General features: G+C 37.6%; 2 long non-coding RNA genes across 3 annotated transcripts in view; both read right to left on the reverse strand.

The window, feature by feature from the left end:
- LOC102151569 overlaps positions 1 to 19,025 on the reverse strand; it is a 503,105-nt gene that overhangs the window by 424,342 nt on the left and 59,738 nt on the right. The window lies entirely within an intron of this gene.
- The window catches only part of LOC119876127, a 32,063-nt gene that overhangs the window by 304 nt on the left and 12,734 nt on the right, over positions 1 to 19,025 (reverse strand). Inside the window, exon 4 of one of the 2 annotated variants that reach the window (XR_005356714.1) lies at positions 16,853 to 17,048. The exons of the other annotated variant lie outside the window; for it this stretch is intronic. This is a non-coding gene — a long non-coding RNA (uncharacterized LOC119876127). Of the gene's footprint in view, positions 1 to 16,852; positions 17,049 to 19,025 lie in introns of those variants that run through there. 2 annotated transcript variants of the gene reach the window in all.

The raw sequence follows: 19,025 nt of genomic DNA on the forward strand, positions 1-19,025 counted from the left end.
AGTTAGAGCCCTTTTGTTAAAGATACAACATACTACATTTACATGTAAGAGGGAACCTGGGGACAGAAGTAGGTTTTAACAAGTTTAATATGCACTTCCCCCCCCAGAGTATATTAAAAAAAATTATCTTATGGTAAACTTTATTTTTTTAAAATTTCAATGGTGATTAATACACATGGATGAAATAATTCAACTAGTCTGGAATGGTACTATCTTCTGACCCTGTTCCTATGACCATGATTAATCTTACTCTAAGAGATACATTTTGAAGTGTTTTTGTTACCCCTCACCCCCAATTCCAGAAGCAAATTCTTTTTATTTTATTGAAGTTGAATTTGATTAAATCAAGAGATCCTTTATTCTCTAACAATAGGGCCTTATGTCAAGATATTTGAACAGTTAGCCTTATATTGGGATTTTTCAGTAGATTCCTCTTGGGGTTCTGACACTCATAGTTGGAGATGTGCCCTTGGTAATGTTACCCTTTGTGGGTAACAAAGGGTTACCCACATCTTTCTACTCTGAGGGCACATGTGTGACTAAGAAGTAGGTGGATAAAATGTTCATTCAACAAATATTTGTTGAACATCTGTTACATGAGGCTATATAAAGGCATGTTCTAGGGCTAGGGGATACAAATATGAACTAAACAAAAAAGTACCTGTACTCATGCAGCTTACATTTTAATAAAGCATATTGTCATTAAATAAGAAGAAATATAAAGAGTGAAACATTAATAAATTCCATAAAAAATAATACACAGCAGGGTATACTTGAAATAGAGTATCAGGGAAAGCTTTTATCAGAAAGATAAATTTGAACAGAAACCAAAATGAAACTAGTGACTAAGCCTTCAGGAGAAAAAGTACTCCAGGCAGAGGAAATGTCAAGTCAAAGTTCCTTCAGCAGAAACATATTCTTGGGAATTTCACAAAGGCCCGTATCCTGGAGTGGAGTGAGTACAGGGGGGAATAATAGGATTTCAAGTGAGAGACCAGAAATGTGATCAGGAGATAAGCCAAATGGGGTGTAGAGGCCAGGCAGAAAAATTTTGATTTGTTTAGTGTGATGGAAAGCCTTTTGATGGTTTTCAGCAAGAGATTTCCATCATCTTTTTTTTTTTTTTTTTAAGAATCTCTTACCACCTGCACAACCATTTATACTGATTAGCTTTCAGTATACTGTTTTTTTTCTAATAATTTTTTTTATTGGTGTTCAATTTACCAACATACAGAATAACCCCCAGTGCCCATCACCCAATCACTCCCACCACCACCCCCGCTCTCCTCCCCTTCCACCACCCCTAGTTCGTTTCCCAGAGTTAGCAGTCTTTACGTCCTGTCTCCTTTTCTGATATTTCCCACACATTTCTTCTCCCTTCCCTTATATTCCCTTTCACTATTATTTATATTCCCCAAATGAATGAGAACATACACCGTTTGTCCTTCTCCGACTGACTTCACTCAGCATAATACCCTCGAGTTCCATCCACGTTGAAGCAAATGGTGGGTATTTGTCATTTCTAATAGCTGAGTAATATTCCATTGTATACATAAACCACATCTTCTTTATCCATTCATCTTTCGCTGGACACCGAGGCTCCTTCCACAGTTTGGCTATCGAGGCCATGGCTGCTATAAACATCGGGGTGCAGGTGTCCCGGCGTTTCATTGCATCTGTATCTTTGGGGTAAATCCCCAACAGTGCAATTGCTGGGTCGTAGGGCAGGTCTATTTTTAACTCTTTGAGGAACCTCCACACAGTTTTCCAGAGTGGCTGCACCAGTTCACATTCCCACCAACAGTGTAAGAGGGTTCCCTTTTCTCCGCATCCTCTCCAACATTTGTTGTTTCCTGCCTTGTTCATTTTCCCCATTCTCACTGGGGTGAGTTGGTATCTCATTGTGGTTTTGATTTGTATTTCCCTGATGGCAAGTGATGCAGAGCATTTTCTCATATGCATGTTGGCCATGTCTATGTCTTCCTCTGTGAGATTTCTGTTCATGACTTTTGCCCATTTCATGATTGGATTCTTTGTTTCTTTGGTGTTGAGTTTGATAAGTTCTTTATAGATCTTGGAAACTAGCCCTTTATCTGATATGTCATTTGCAAATATCTTCTCCCATTCTGTAGGTTGTCTTTGAGTTTTGTTGACTGTATCCTTTGCTGTGCAAAAGCTTCTTATCTTGATGAAGTCCCAATAGTTCATTTTTGCTTTTGTTTCTTTTGCCTTCGTGGATGTATCTTGCAAGAAGTTACTGTGGCCGAGTTCAAAAAGGGTGTTGCCTGTGTTCTTCTCTAGGATTTTGATGGAATCTTGTCTCACATTTAGATCTTTCACCCATTTTGAGTTTATCTTTGTGTATGGTGAGAGAGAGTGGTCTAGTTTCATTCTTCTGCATGTGGATGTCCAATTTTCCCAGCACCATTTATTGAAGAGACTGTCTTTCTTCCAATGGATAGTCTTTCCTCCTTTATCGAATATTAGTTGACCATAAAGTTCAGGGTCCACTTCTGGGTTCTCTATTCTGTTCCATTGATCTATGTGTCTGTTTTTGTGCCAGTACCACACTGTCTTGATGACCACAGCTTTGTAGTACAACCTGAAACCTGGCATTGTGATGCCCCCAGATATGGTTTTCTTTTTTAAAATTCCCCTGGCTATTCGGGGTCTTTTCTGATTCCACACAAATCTTAAAATAATTTGTTCTAACTCTCTGAAGAAAGTCCATGGTATTTTGATAGGGATTGTATTAAATGTGTATATTGCTCTGGGTAATATTGACATTTTCACAATATTAATTCTGCCAATCCATGAGCAGAATCTCTTTGTGTCTTCCTCAATTTCTTTCAGAAGTGTTCTATAGTTTTGAGGGTATAGATCCTTTACATCTTTGGTTAAGTTTATTCCTAGGTATCTTATGCTTTTGGGTGCAATTGTAAATGGGATTGACTCCTTAATTTCTCTTTCTTCAGTCTCATTATTAGTGTATAGAAATGCCACTGATTTCTGGGCATTGATTTTGTATCCTGCCACGCTACCAAATTGCTGTATGAGTTCTAGCAATCTTGGGGTGGAGACTTTTGGGTTTTCTATGTAGAGTATCATGTCATCCGCGAAGAGGGAGAGTTTGACTTCTTCTTTGCCAATTTGAATGCCTTTAATGTCTTTTTTGTTGTCTGATTGCTGAGGCTAGGACTTCCAGTACTATGTTGAATAGCAGTGGTGAGAGTGGACATCCCTGTCTTGTTCCTGATCTTAGGGGAAAGGTTCCCAGTGCTTCCCCATTGAGAATGATATTTGCTGTGGGCTTTTCGTAGATGGCTTTTAAGATGTTGAGGAATGTTCCCTCTATCCCTACACTCTGAAGAGTTTTGATCAGAAATGGATGCTGTATTTTGTCAAATGCTTTCTCTGCATCTAATGAGAGGATCATATGGTTCTTGGTTTTTCTCTTGCTGATATGATGAATCACATTGATTGTTTTACGAGTGTTGAACCAGCCTTGTGTCCCGGGGATAAATCGTACTTGGTCATGGTGAATAATTTTCTTAATGTTGGATCCTATTGGCCAGTATCTTGTTGAGAATTTTTGCATCCATGTTCATCAGGGATATTGGTCTGTAATTCTCCTTTTTGGTGGGGTCTTTGTCTGGTTTTGGAATTAAGGTGATGCTGGCCTCATAGAATGAATTTGGAAGTACTCCATCTCTTTCTATCTTTCCAAACAGCTTTAGGAGAATAGGTATGGTTTCTTCTTTAAACGTTTGATAGAATTCCCCTGGGAAGCCATCTGGCCCTGGACTCTTGTGTCTTGGGAGGTTTTTGATGACTGCTTCAATTTCCTCCCTGGTTATTGGCCTGTTCAGGTTTTCTATTTCTTCCTGTTCCAGTTTTGGTAGTTTGTGGCTTTCCAGGAATGCGTCCATTTCTTCTAGATTGCCTAATTTATTGGCGTACAGCTGTTCATAATATGTTTTTAAAATCGTTTGTATTTCCTTGGTGTTGGTAGTGATCTCTCCTTTGTCATTCATGATTTTATTAATTTGAGTCTTCTCTCTCTTCTTTTAAATAAGGCTGGCTAATGGTTTATCTATCTTATTAATTCTTTCAAAGAACCAACTCCTGGTTCTGTTGATCTGTTCCACAGTTCTTCTGGTCTCGATTTTGTTGAGTTCTGCTCGAATCTTTATTAACTCTCTTCTTCTCCTGGGTGTAGGATCTATTTGCTGTTTTTTCTCTAGCTCCTTTATGTGTAAGGTTAGCTTTTGTATTTGAGTTCTTTCCAGTTTTTGAATGGATGCTTGTATTGCGATGTATTTCCCCCTTAGGACTGCTTTTGCTGCATCCCAAAGATTTTGAACGGTTGTATCTTCATTCTCTTTAGTTTCCATGAATCTTTTTAATTCTTCCTTAATTTCCTGGTTGACCCTTTCATCTTTTAGCAGGATGGTCCTTAACCTCCACGTGTTTGAGGTCCTTCCAAACTTCTTGTTGTGATTTAGTTCTAATTTCAAGGCATTATGGTCTGAGAATATGCAGGGGACGATCCCAATCTTTTGGTATCGGCTCAGACCCGATTTGTGACCCAGTATGTGGTCTATTCTGGAGAAAGTTCCATGTGCACTTGAGAAGAATGTGTATTCAGTTGAGTTTGGATGTAAAGTTCTGTAGATATCTGTGAAATCCATCTGGTCCAGTGTATCATTTAAAGCTCTCGTTTCTTTGGAGATGTTGTGCTTAGAAGACCTATCGAGTATAGAAAGAGCTAGATTGAAGTCACCAAGTATAAGTGTATTATTATCTAAGTATTTCTTCACTTTGGTTAATAATTGATTTATATACTTGGCAGCTCCCACATTCGGGGCATATATATTGAGGATTGTTAAGTCCTCTTGTTGGATAGATCCTTTAAGTATGAGATAGTGTCCCTCTTCATCTCTCACTACAGTCTTCGGGGTAAATTTTAGTTTATCTGATATAAGGATGGCTACTCCTGCTTTCTTTTGAGGACCATTCGAATGGTAAATGGTTCTCCAACCTTTTATTTTCAGGCTGTAGGTGTCCTTCTGTCTAAAATGAGTCTCTTGTAGACAGCAAATAGATGGGTCCTGCTTTTTTATCCAGTCTGAAACCCTGCGCCTTTTGATGGGGTCATTAAGCCCGTTCACATTCAGAGTTACTATTGAGAGATATGAGTTTAGTGTCATCATGATATCTATTCAGTCCTTGTTTTTGTGGATTGTTTCACTGAACTTCTTCTTAAAGGGGAATTTTAAGAGTCTCCCTTAAAATTTCTTGCAGAGCTGGTTTGGAGGTCACATATTCTTTCAGTTGCTGCCTGTCTTGGAAGCTCTTTATCTCTCCTTCCATTTTGAATGAGAGCCTTGCTGGATAAAGGATTCTTGGTTGCATGTTCTTCTCATTTAGGACCCTGAATATATCCTGCCAGCCCTTTCTGGCCTGCCAGGTCTCTGTGGAGAGGTCTGCTGTTACCCTAATACTCCTCCCCATAAAAGTCAGGGATTTCTTGTCTCTTGCTGCTTTAAGGATCTTCTTTTTATCTTTGGAATTTGCAAGCTTCACTATTAAATGTCGAGGTATTGAACGGTTTTTATTGATTTTAGGGGGGGATCTCTCTACTTCCTGGATCTGAATGCCTGTTTCCCTTCCCAGATTAGGAAAGTTTTCAGGTAGAATTTGTTCAAATACATATTCTGGCCCTCTATCCCTTTTGGCGCCCTCGGGAACACCAATTAAACGTAAGTTTTTCTTCCTCAGGCTGTCGTTTATTTCCCTTAATCTATCTTCATGGTCTTCAATTGTTTGTCTCTTTTTTCCTCAGTTTCCCTCTTTGCTATCAACTTGTCTTCTATGTCACTCACTCGTTCTTCCACCTCGTTAACCCTTGTCGTTAGAACTTCTAGTTTGGATTGCATCTCATTCAATTGATTTTTAATTTCTGCCTGATTAGCTCTAAATTCTGCAGTCATGAAGTCTCTTGAGTCCTTTATGCGTTTTTCTAGAGCCACCAGTAGCTGTTTAATAGTGCTTCTGAATTGGCTTTCTGACATTGAATTGTAATCCAGATTTTGTAACTCTGTGGGAGAGAGGACTGTTTCTGATTCTTTCTTTTGAGGTGAGGTTTTCCTTCTAGTCATTTTGCTCAGTGCAGAGTGGCCAAAAGCAAGTTGTATTGGGAAAAGGAGAAAAAGAGAGGAGAGAAAGAAGGAAAGAAAAGAGAAAGAGGAAAAAAAAAGGAAGAAAAAAACGAAAAAAAGAAATAGAGAAAAAGAAAGGAAAAACAGGGGGTGGGGGAAGGAAACAAATCAAAAAGCAAAGCAAAACAAAACAAAACAAAACAACAACAACAAAAAAAAAAAAAGAAAGAAAATAAGAACCACGGGGGAGTATCTTCTGATTCTGTGTACTTTAAGTCCCTTGGCTTCCCCTGGAAATTGTCCGTCTAGCTGGTCTTCTGGGGGAGGGGCCTGTTGTACTGATTTTCAGGTGTTAGCACTTGGGGGAGCTGCTCTGCCCCCTGCCTGGTGCAGGGCTCAGTGGGGGTTGTTTACCCCGTCAAACCCCTGGAGGAACAACCCCAGTGGCGGCGGCCAGCTCTGGAGCCCTGGATCAGCTCCCGCAGTAACTCCAGAGCTCTAGGTCTGCAGGGCCTGGAGGCTCCGGGCGGGGCTGCTGATCTGGCTTGCGCTGTTGGATTCGCGCTCCTGCCCCGCAGCCCCCTCCGCGGAGCCGCCGCCCGAGCCCCCCCGAGCTGCTCCCGCCCCGCAGCCCCCTCCGCGGAGCCGCCCCCAAGCCCCCCGAGCTGCTCCGGGTCCCGCCGTGCGCGCTGCAGCCCTTAGGGAGCTCGGCGCACTCTCCCGGGGCGCAGGTGTCTGTTAGTGTCCCCTGGAGCCCGAGGGCATCCCCGCCCTCCTGCGTCCTGCTCCACCTCCCTGCGAGCCCCTTTCCGCCCGGGAAGGTCGGTGCAGCTCCTGCTCCTCCGGGACGGGGCTCTCCTGTCCTGGGGACACTCGCCCCGGCCTCAGCCCAGCTCCTCGCGGGGCCCCTCCCCCTGGAGGCCTTTGTTTATTTCTTTTTTCCGTCTTCCTACCTTGATAGAAGCGCAAACTCTTCTCACTGTAGCATTCCAGGTGTTCTCTCTTTAATTCTCAGGCCGAATTCATAGATTTTCAGGATAATTTGAAGGTTTTCTAGGTAATTTGGTGGAGACAGGTGATTTGGAGACCCTACTCTTCCGCCGTCTTGCCCCTCCTCCTTTCCATCATCTCTTACATTTAAGAGAATTGATCTGGCTGCTGTGGTCTGCTGATGTATTAATAATAGTTGGAAATCTTGGTATAGAAAGCACCTCACAGAGGGTAAATGCAAACTTTGGAAAAGTAGACAATCTCAGATTCATACTGGAGCTATTCAGTATAAAACTCCTTTTAAGATTTTCCAGGCACATGATGCTTTGTCAGCTATTAAACTGGGCGAGGAGGAGAAGAGGTGGAAGGTAAAGGCGGGGTGAGAGATCCATAAAAGTCCATCCTAGAAGGCAAACACTTCTATCATGTGCAGGGCTTAAGTTGAGAGTTTGAACAGATGACCATGTGTAGTATTTCTAAATATTTAAAAGTTATCAGTCATGCTAAACATTCATTCCATTCTCACACTTTGATGATTACCCCTCCAAAATTACCTGTAAGCCAGCATTTGAAGATTTCTTGACTTCTTGGAGTTTCTATATTCAACTATATTAGTAAGATAACTTCATCATCAAAAGACATTAAAGAGTCAAAAGATAAGCTATGGATTGTGAAAAGGTATTTGAAACCTATGTAGCTGACAAAATTCGTTTTCAGAATATAGGAGAATAAAAAACAGATAGCTTAATTAAAAATGGACAAAACACATGAATAGGTATTTCCCACAAGGCAAAAAGAGAAATAAACCGTGAAAATTTGAAATATTTCATTTCATTAAAATCAAAGAAATGCAAAGTGAAACTGGAATGACTCCTTGCATGTCTAAAAAAGTCTCCTCTCTATTTTTGTAGTTGTTTGAATAGTTTTGTAAGGGATTTCAGGCTCAAACCATTTTATCACCTTCAGAATCTGAGCGTTTTTTTTTTTTTGTTGTTGTTGTTGTTGTTTTTTCTCCCTAGCATTCAGAACCAATAAGTAATACAGTGCAACTCCAATATTGGTTTTGCTTTAGGTAAATTTTATTTTTTCTATGAAAGACTGTAAACTTTGTTTTTTTTCCTTTGAAGTTCTGAAATTTCTCTGACATAAGCCTGAATGAAGTTTTTATATTTTATTTATATATAAATTTTAAATTCAGCCTGTCAAGGTCTATCAGCCTATAAAGATTCATTTCTTTCCTCAGCTAAAATATATCTTCTTGAGAATATCTTTATCTTATGATTTTTTGGTTTCTCTCTCAGATTCTTATGATGGATATTAGATTTTATGCTTTTGTTCTATCTCAACTTTTCTCTCATAGTTTCTGTTTTTGCTTTTTATTTCTATATTCAAAGACTTTCTTTGATGTTTTCTTCCAGGTCATTTATTTGCTTTTCGGGGTTGCCTATACTTAACCCTTTTTTTTTTTTTAATTTTTATTTATTTATGATAGTCACAGAGAGAGAGAGAGAGAGAGAGAGAGAGGGGCAGAGACACAGGCAGAGGGAGAAGCAGGCTCCATGCACCGGGAGCCCGACGTGGGATTCGATCCCGGGTCTCCAGGATCGTGCCCTGGGCCAAAGGCAGGCGCTAAACCGCTGCGCCACGCAGGGATCCCTACTTAACCCTTTTATTCAATTTCTCATTTCATCAGTTGTATTTTCTTCTTTTAAAATTCATTTTATCTTAATTTTTGTCTTGATTTACCAGGATTCTTGTTCTTTGATTGCTCTTTTTGCCCTCAGTAGGTTTTTCTTGCTTTGTGGTTATAGTAGCTACCTCAAATATTTGGATAAAATCATTTATAATTTTTGTTATGTATCTTCTTTTCCAGAGTTATTTCTCTTCAACCATGTGAATTTTTTTCATTTGTTCTGCTTTATCCTTCTCTTTTTTGCTGTCACTTTTTCTGAAATGGTAGATTATTATCCATTTATATTTAAGAATAAAAGATTAATTGATTATACAATTAATATCAAATCAGGCATAATATGAGAGAAGAGTGAGCATACTAAGTTATGCTTAAATTTTATTGATTTTAGTAAGTAGGAAATTATGGATGTTTTAAAGCATATGTTTGTTAATGAAACATCATATGTAGTTTTTTTTTTTTGAATATGTAGTTCTTTCTATGTGTAATCAAGGAAGAGAATCAAACTGGTGAGGGAGCTATACAATTATGGCGGGGGGGGGGATTGTGACTGCAGCAAGGGCATAACAAACAGTTTAGGAGAGACTAGAATAACTGGCAGATAAGGAGCCCAGGTTAATAACTACAGGTGTCAAACACGTTAATAAATGGGAAAGAGAGACCCAAGATTGTGTTTTAGGAATGATTAAAAGACCTAAATTTTCTTGAAATGACAGCAACTCTATGTCACCAAATCTAAGGTGCTTTTGAGGATAAGATGCATCATGTTTTTATACCACCAAGAAAAAAAATGACTGCCAGTTATATCTTAGTAAAGATCTCTCTTATCATTTAAAATATATTCGGACTTAGTTAGACATAATTTTAATACTATGCATCCATAAAAAGGAAAACGTAAAATAATTGGTTAAGGTATAACTAAAGCTTTTGTTAACCTTTATGAGTCTTCTGAACCACTTATTGGCTCTAAATTATTAGTGTTTGTGTTTTTCTGCATAATTTCACCTTTTTTAGTTTACAGAGCATTATACTATAGCATTTTCTAGAAATATGCTACTCTTATTCTGGGATTTTCTTCCAAATCTATGACACCCCTTCAGCAAATTTTGTTACTGTTGTTTTCATATTTTTGACAGCAGGTATCAATGGAAAATTTTCAGTCAATAATCAAGGGTCATAATTCTTCCTTTAAGTATCCTTAAATATTTTGTTGTCTTTGAAATGTCTTTGAAATGTCAAAGGCTTGCTGTTTCCAGTCATACTTCTTGGAATAGCAACCAAGTAAATGCATGAGCAAGCAGTGACCACACCTGCTCCTGGTTGACCTGGACTAGATGATACCCTTCATTATAAGATGTACCCAAATTTCAAAGATGTTAAATGTGGGGAAGAAAACGGAATGTTTTAGAAATGGTGAAATAAGCAGAACTTCTCTGTTTCTGGAAGACAAAGCTTTTATGGCCTCTGTTAGTTATAGTAAAATACTGATAAGAGATATGGCATTTTTAATAACACTAATAGCCAGAGTCTGTTGATCATAATTATAGGAAAATCAGTCAGATATAATTGGTTACTTTCACTTTTCAAGAATATCTTATTTCAACAAAGGGAAAAGGAGTCCAACCATGTGGGGAAAAGAAGTCCAACCATGTGATTGATGACTTGGGTATGCTTTTTTGAACTGTGTCGTTAGGCACTATGTTCCACCTCCAGTGTCAACTATTCACAAACTAGCTCTATAATTTGACTTTCAGAAGATTGTATTTTTTTTTTAGAAGCTTGTATTCTTATACCTTTGGGTTTAAAAATTATCAAAAGCCTAGGAATTAAAATAAACAATATTTTGTAGAATCAGTGAAATCTAGAGAAGTGTAAGGATAAGGAAAGCAGTTACATGCAATGGTGCTAGTGTTTTGTAACTGTTTTTATTATAAAGGTGCATGTTTTATAATTACTGTATTTATGCAAGCTTGTGTTTGTTTAAGGGATTTGAGGTGTTTAAAAGATTTAGTCATGTTATGTTTGTAATTGCAGTTTGAATTTGTAAAGGATTTTAAATCAAATTTGTATTCAATGTCAAAATCCTCGAGAAAAATTGGCTTGCAAAGTGTTCTATATTAGACAGATGATTTTTAATAAACTAAGCAGAAAACAAAGCCCAAATAATAGTGAACTCTACATAAAAGGCTCTGTGGGCATTAGATATCTATCAGTAAGGAGTTCTCTATTTTCAAAAGATCTGGCTTCTCTTCACATGTGTTGCTTCTCTCCTGTTTTGTTAGGTGTAGAGTTCATATTCACTTCCATTTCACTCTATACCTTACTCAGAGTCTTAGCTCAACCCAGAAGATCCTTCACTTTCTTTAGAAAGAATTCTATGGTTTTATCTTGGGGCAAATACTGCTGCCTGATAGCCATGAAGAGGAAGAGAAAGGCTTAAAGGAAGAGCTCACTTGACTGGTCTGTGCAAAGTGTATTCATCTCCTTGATTATAGCCCTATGCATTCTGCTATTCCCTGTTCTTATTCATCCCAAACCTGGCACCCCACTGGGACTCTGCCATTAGAGCAGCTTTCACCTCTGTTGTAGTCTTCTGTAGCTTTTCAGCCTACACTGTCTTGTCTGATTTTTGCCTCTAAGTTGTGGAGATTCTCTAGTTTCCTGATTGTTACTATCTCAGTCTCCTTAATATTCAGCCCAGTCCCTCTTGTTCATTTCTATTATTGTAATTCTAGGAAGTTGGGGAAGGGAATGTATACGGCCTACCATCTTGAACTAGAAACCCGAACTTTTAAAAAGATGTCAACATACAAATTATACTTTCCATGAAGTTAAAGCTTTTCTTAGGGGTTTAAATGAACCTAAAATTTTAGGATATAAATGGTTTGATCCTGCAGGGAAGGTATTATGTTCAGGTTATGTTCACATGTCCTACAGATCTTGCAGGTGCACGCATTAGTTTTGCAGAAAGGTTTGGAGTCACTCTTTAAGCAGTCTCAATTTAGTTTGGGATATCCCAGTTGTACATCTCAAATTTAGAAACATTTTGAGTTCTTAAGGAACAGATTATGTTTTAATTAATGCATTTCAGAGTCACAAAATATTCAGTCATTTTTACCACTAGAATATGTTCCATAAGGAAATAAAATCTAAACCAAAGTACCGTTCCCTCTGTTGCTAACAGGAAAATGTTCTTAAAAAGCTTACCTAATAGAGTTGGATTTACAGACTACTTTCTAAGCAGCTCACCTCACAGCCATCACTGACTTCCGTAACTTAATATAAAGAAAATCTGTTTCTTCATAGATTGTGGTTGTTAAGATTTATTAGTGACTAAAGCATGTAATTCCCATAAATAAGCCAGTTCTGGGTTAGATTCTCCAAGGCCAAAGGGCTCACGTGACATTTTTCATTTGGGTACAGAATGGCCATTTGGGCTTATAGGATCATTGAGCCTACATTCCTAGTAGTTGACACGGATCCATTCAAAGTCTATAAAATATAGGAGATGCCTCCGATGCCTTTAAAGTTTTAAAATAAATAATTCAGACACCTTATAATTTTTTGCCTGCAGGTTCTCTGAAACTAAATGAAAGCAAACTTGGTCAGTACTTAAATGGAAAATAGTTGAATAAAGAATGAAACAAGGGATGGCTAAAGTATCAGTATTTTCCCCCCTATGTTCTTATAATTTTCATGGAGCAATTTCTGGTATAGTGTTAGTACTGTTTTCCAGGGAGTAGTAGTTTTTCAGGTGGGATTTTTCAGTTCTTAGATCAAAGTAATACCACAGAATAATGCTGCTTAGACACAAACTATTTAATCTTTGTAGTTTGACTAAGATAGAAATTTTTAAATCCTATAATTAATAATTCCTCCTAGAAGTTAATGAAAGCATTTCCAAATGTTAGTAGAGTGGCATTTTTTTCCAGAAATTGCATTTCATTATTTTTCCATTTTTCTTTTATTCTGTTCACAAGTCTTGGATAAGCAAAGGCGTAGAATAACGTATATTCTAAACATTTTAAATATAAAAATATAGTAAATTCTGTATTATTTACATATATGTTTATACATAGGTACACATATAGCTCTTTAACAGTTGGGTAAAATTTTCATATGTTGCAGAATATAGTATTTGGGAGGTGGTTGTTTTGCAAAGTGGTGGGACATAAAGAAACAAATATAAGAGTATCTGAGCTTTATATTTATTAAGTACTGATAGTGGGGAAAATCAGCTGTAGATATGTGCTACATGATGTTGAGTGAAATAAAATAACATTATCTACTTCTTGTCTAGCCCTTTGTTATCTCCTGCATCTGATCACAGGTGATGGAAAAACAATAGTATTAGATTTTCCTTGCCTTTTTTTCAATATTAGGTATTCAGTTATGTATTCAAGGTTTTTTATATCTTGAATAATATCAAATAAGGAATAATATCAAATAAGTAAATAACAATTGGTGCTTTGTAAAGGGTTAGATCTGGTGTAGTGGTCTAAAAGGAGTTCTTGTGGCTTGAGTCACATGTGATAGGTGTCAATCAGTATGGCCTTCAGCCACATATTTCTGTATACCAGAACAGGAATATGTTAAAAGATTTTTTTTTTTTTTTAAACTTTGAGGCAATGATCTCATGATTGTTCATGGTTAGGACTGACTTTCTAAGGTCACCTGGTCTCATCTCTTTGAAGCTTACAAAGCTCTAGCCTTCTTCTTTTTCTTCAAATAGGATGAAAACACACATGGGGAACCCTTTTGTTACTTCGGAATGGAAATATACTTCTAGTTGGTGAGAACTTGTCTTTCAATATTCAGCTTTAAGCAGTTTTAAAGGACTGCAAAAATCATCCTCTTTCTTAGATCAAAATTTTTCTGTCTTACTGTGGTCCTTATTAAATCTCTGAATTCCCAGATTCTAGACCCTGTCTTTTTGGTCCTACCCTCCTGACTTTATTGACTTCCTGTGATGTTTGTTGTAAGTTTAGTTTTTTGATTACTGGGCTTTATCCCTGGCCTCTTATGACTATCCTTGGTACTATGTAAATTTTCAGGGTACCTATATGTAGTTATCTGTATGTAACCCCTCTCACCCCTTTGTAGTAGACTGTATTGAAAATAATTTTTAAAGCTAATTGGATCTAAATAAAAGGGAAGAAAGGAAGTACACGGAATAGTTTTGGGGCTAAGAAATACTCTGGATTTTTTAAACATTTAAATTCAATGAATTAACATATATTATTAATTTTAGAAGTAGAGTTCAGTGATTCATCAATTGCATATAACACCCAGTACTCATTACACTCATTAAAGTGTCCTCTTTAACCTATCACCCAGTTAGTTACCCCATACTTCCATCCATCTCCCTTCCAGTAACCCTTAAGTTTGTTTCCTAGGATTAAGAGTCTCTTATGGTTTGTTTCCCTCCTTGACTTTGTTTTATTTTATTTTTCCCTCCCTTCCCCTGTGATCCTCTCTTTTGTTTCTTAAATTCCACATAAGTGAGATCATATGATGATTGTTTTTCTTTGATTGACTTATTTTGCTTAGCATAGTGCCCTCTAGTTCCATCCATATTGTTTTAAATAGTAAAATTTCATTTTTGATGGCTGAGTAATAGTCCATTACACACACACACACACCACATCTTCTTTATCCATTTATCTGTTGTTGGACACTAGGCTCTTTCCATAGTTTGGCTATTGTGGACATTGTTGCTATCAACATTGGGGTGCAGGTGCCCCTTTGGATCACTATGTTTGTATCCTTTGGGTAAATACCTAAGAGTGTAATTGCTGGATTGTAGGGTAGCTCTATTTTTAACTTTTTGAGGAACCTTCATTCTGTTTTCCAGAGTGGCTGCACCAGCTTGCCTTCCCACCAGAAGTGTAAGAGAGTTCCTTTTTTCCACATCCTTGCCAACATCTGTCATTTTTTGGCTTGTTCATTTTAGCCATTCTGATTGGTGTGAGATGGTATCTCATTGTGATTTTGATTTGTATGTCCCTGATGCCGAGTATTGAACATTTTTTAATGTGTCTGTTGGCCATTTATTTATATGTCTTCTTTGGAGAAATATCTGTCCACGTCTTCTGCCCACTTCTTGATTGGATTATTTATTCTTTAGGTGTTGAATTTGATAAGTTCTTTATAAATTTGGGATACTAGTCCTTTATCTGATAAGACATTTGCAAATATCTTCTCCAATTCTGTCAGTTGTCTTTTGGTTTTTTCAACAGTTTCCTTTGCTGTGCAGAAGCTTTGTATCTTGATAAGGTCCCAATAGTTCATTTTTGCTTTACTTTCCCTTATCTTTGAAGACATATCTAGCAAGAAGTTGCTGTGGCCAAGGTCAAAGAGTTTGCTGCCTGTGTTCTCCTCTAGGATTTTGATGGATTCCTGTCTCACATTTAGGTCTTTCATCCATTTTGAGTTTATTTTTGTGTATAGTCTAAAGAATTAATAGGTCAACCAGGAAATTAAAGAAGAATTTAAAAATTTCATGGAAAAAATGAAAATGAAAACGGAATTTTACAGAACCTTCGGGATACAGTAAAGGCGGTCCTAAGAGGGAAATATATAGCAATACAAGCTTTTCTCAAGAAAGGCGAAGAGTCTCAAATATACAACTGAGCCTTACAGCTAAAGGAACTGGAGAAAGAGCAGCGTAAACCTAGCTGGAGAAGAGAAATAATAAAGATTAGAGCAGAAATCAATGAAATAGAAACCAAAAGAATGGTAGAACAGATCAACGAAACTAGGAGTTGGTTCTTTGAAAGAATTAATAAGTTCAATAAACTAGCCAGACTTATCAAAAAGAAAAAAAGACCCAAATAAATAAAATCATAAATTAAAGAGGAGAGATCATAACCAACACTGAAGAAATACAAATAATTATAAGAACATATTACAAGCAACTATAAGCCAACAGATTAGGCAATCTGAAGAAATGAATGCATTCCTTAGAAACATGTAAACTACCAACACTGAAACAGGAAGAAATAGAAAACCTGAACAGACCCACAGCCAGCAAAGAAATTGAAGCAGTAATAAAAAGTTTCCCAACAAACAAGAGTCCAGGACCAGATGGCTTCCCAGAAGAATTCTACCAAACATTTAAAGAAGAATTAATACCTATTCTTCTGAAGCTGTTTCAGAAATAGAAATGGAAGGAAAACTTCCAAACTCATTCTGAGGCTAGCATTAGCTTGGTCCCCAAACCAGACAAAGACTCCACCAAAAAGGAAATTTGATTTTGCCAGCAGTATGATAGTTGCCATATTTCCCATTAGCTTTAGAGCATCCGCCAGGGCATAAGCATAGTACAGTGCCTGTCTTTACAGATAGTGCAGTTTACTGAGCCTATGTAATATTGTTTTGTTAAAAATAAATGTACAAAGCCACTCAGAAATCTGTGATGCTATTTTTTATCTGTGGAGTGAAAAATATGTATTTTTCCACTCAGTGTGTCTTTGGGGAGACCATTCATTCTTCAGTCTTGGTTAGTATAACCCAGAAGTATTCCACTCACCATGACTCCAGGAGAAAAGGCCAAATCTTGCCAATCAATGTCACATGCTTGGATAGAACAAACAGTTCAGAAGTGGGCATGTTCCTCAGGTTCAATCCCAGTTAGTTTGAGGCTTTAGCAGAAACTACTGGAAGAGAGACTCTCCCTTTCCATTTGCCTTCTATACTGATAGAAAGTCCTCCTGGAGCTATTAGAAGCCATCCTTACCCACTGCCTGAGAAAGGCATATTTGACAAGAAAGCCAACATGGGGGGAAATAGAGTTAAGGCAGAGGGACAGTGCTCTGATGAATTTATTAGAGCAACTGTATTGAGCACGTGCTTTTGTCCTGTTAGGTGATAGATTCCCCCTTTTGTTTTAAGCTGGTTTGAGTTGGGTTTTTATCTCTGTCACTGAAAGAAGGTTGACTAAGTCAGTAGTTTGAATATAACTTTTAGATGAGAACTATAATAGTTTTGTAATGGATATGCTTACCTTTCTTGTTGGAAATAACATACGGCTTTAAAGCCATTTTTCTTGTTTTCCTTACATAATATGATGGCCCTCTGAGAAGATACTATCAACAAGGCAGTTGATTACACCGTGTTGCATTTCTTAAACAAAGTAGTTCTCAGACAAATTTGAAGACAGATGCATCACCTTGTTTTCTGTTTGGGTCCAGATTCACACCTATTTCCTAAACATTAGGGAGAAAACTTTTTTTTTCTATTGATTTCCTGTGATTGTACATTGATAATGATCTTGGCAGAATGTACCCAAACAGGGGAAATGTAATTACATGCATCAAGTTTCAGTGGCCTTGGATTAGTGTGTGACTTCCATCAGTTACAGAGATGGTAAGTGAGGGATTTTCCCCCTTCTGTGGTTTGGGGCTTTCCATTTCACTCTTTCACCCATCACTGAACTTGAGATGGCATGATGACCATTTCTTATGTCAGATCTTATCTTTTCAGACTTCTGAGTCTGCCTTTTTAATTTCTTTGTTGTCTTATGAATATATGGGCTTGTCTCTGAGAAAATTTCCAGAATGAAGGAGAGCTTGGAAAACATCTCATTATCACAAAAACACGGTTTCTTATGAGCTCTATTCCATATGTAAATACCCACTCATTTGAGTTTCTTTTCAATGTTTGGCATTTCAGTTTGTATACATCTACATATTTATATATAAATTATTCCACACACTTTAGGAGAAACTATTATGGGGGTGGCAAACATTATGTTAAATAATTATCATTTTTACAATTTGAAAGACTTCTTTCCCTTTCTGTTTTAAAAACACTACCCTGTATAGCTTCTGTGGCAATGACATTGAAAGTTCTACAGTTCAGATCCCTGGAATTCAAATAACATATTTGATTCCTGAATAATTAAAGTTCATTGTAATTGGAGATTTCTGTAGAAGCTATTCAGCATATTTCCATGGTCTCTCTACCTTGTCTGCTCAATTGATGAGTTACTGTTTCCAAACTTCTCTGAGAGAAATGCACCTAACAGCTTGTGATGCAAATTATGCACATACAGGATTATGTATTTATACACACAGAGCAGTATTTGTGGTGGCACTTGTGAATGAAAATGATGCTTCCGACCCCTGCTCACTGTCTGATCACATTACACCACTGCTTAAAACTATGAAATGCCACACCATGGTCTGAGAGATAAGTCCCAGTACCCCTGCATGCTGACATGCCTTACCTCTTGTGTTCCCCAGTTCCAGTCCCACTCACGTGTCCCAGGCTCTCATGTGGTTTTAGACTGCTGGGCTTTAGCACAGGCTGTTGTCTCAATCTGCAGTGCTCCCTTCCTGCTTTTGTCCCTGGCAAACTCAAGTCTCCATTTAAGTTTAACGACTTAGATAAGGACTTTATTGACTGCTCTAAGTAACCTTTTGCTCCTTGAACCTGGTGTACTTTCTTATACACTATTATCACAACAATGATAGGATTTGTATTTGCTGAGATGTAATATTAACATAACAGACTAGCAATGGAGGCAAACTTTGTCTACCCTTATTTTACTGAATGGTAAGCCAGGGTGGTTTTGATTTAAGAGTTATGGTTTCTTTTTATTTTTTCAGTTATTATTATTTTTTAAGAGTCATGGTTTCTTTGGTCACAACTGGTGGGAATAGAATACTTTGTGTAATAAGCATACTTCCAAAACTAGAACTCTTTTATAGAACTTACTTTAGACAAGTATACTTTTATGGTTTTACTGATTTGGACCTATTGACCACTTAATGATTGATTTACAAGTACTTCAAGGACTTTCCATCCAAGAATATTCTACTTTATCCCTTGATGTGGAACCACAGGACACATGCACTAAATTACCTGTACCTAAGTTCAAAGTGTTGGTTCAGATTTAAGACCGAAAAATTCTAAGTGAGATGAGTGGAGGTAGGCTCCAGAAACTGGTCTTTCTCCTGAGACAATGCAGACCCAACACTCAGATGAATCCATTCTCTGCTTGAATTACAGCCATGTAAAACCAGTTCCCAGGAATGATGACACTTGTCCTCCTCATTGAGATAGGTAACACTTGGCTATGGGGAGCAGCCACTGCATTGTGCCTTACTGTTTGTTATTCCTTAAAGATGCTTGAGCTCTTTGAGTGAATATGGACACTCAAACTCTCTTAAATGACCCAG

Source organism: Canis lupus, chromosome 3, assembly GCF_011100685.1.
Source record: "Canis lupus familiaris isolate Mischka breed German Shepherd chromosome 3, alternate assembly UU_Cfam_GSD_1.0, whole genome shotgun sequence".
Classification (NCBI taxonomy): Eukaryota; Metazoa; Chordata; class Mammalia; order Carnivora; family Canidae; genus Canis; species Canis lupus.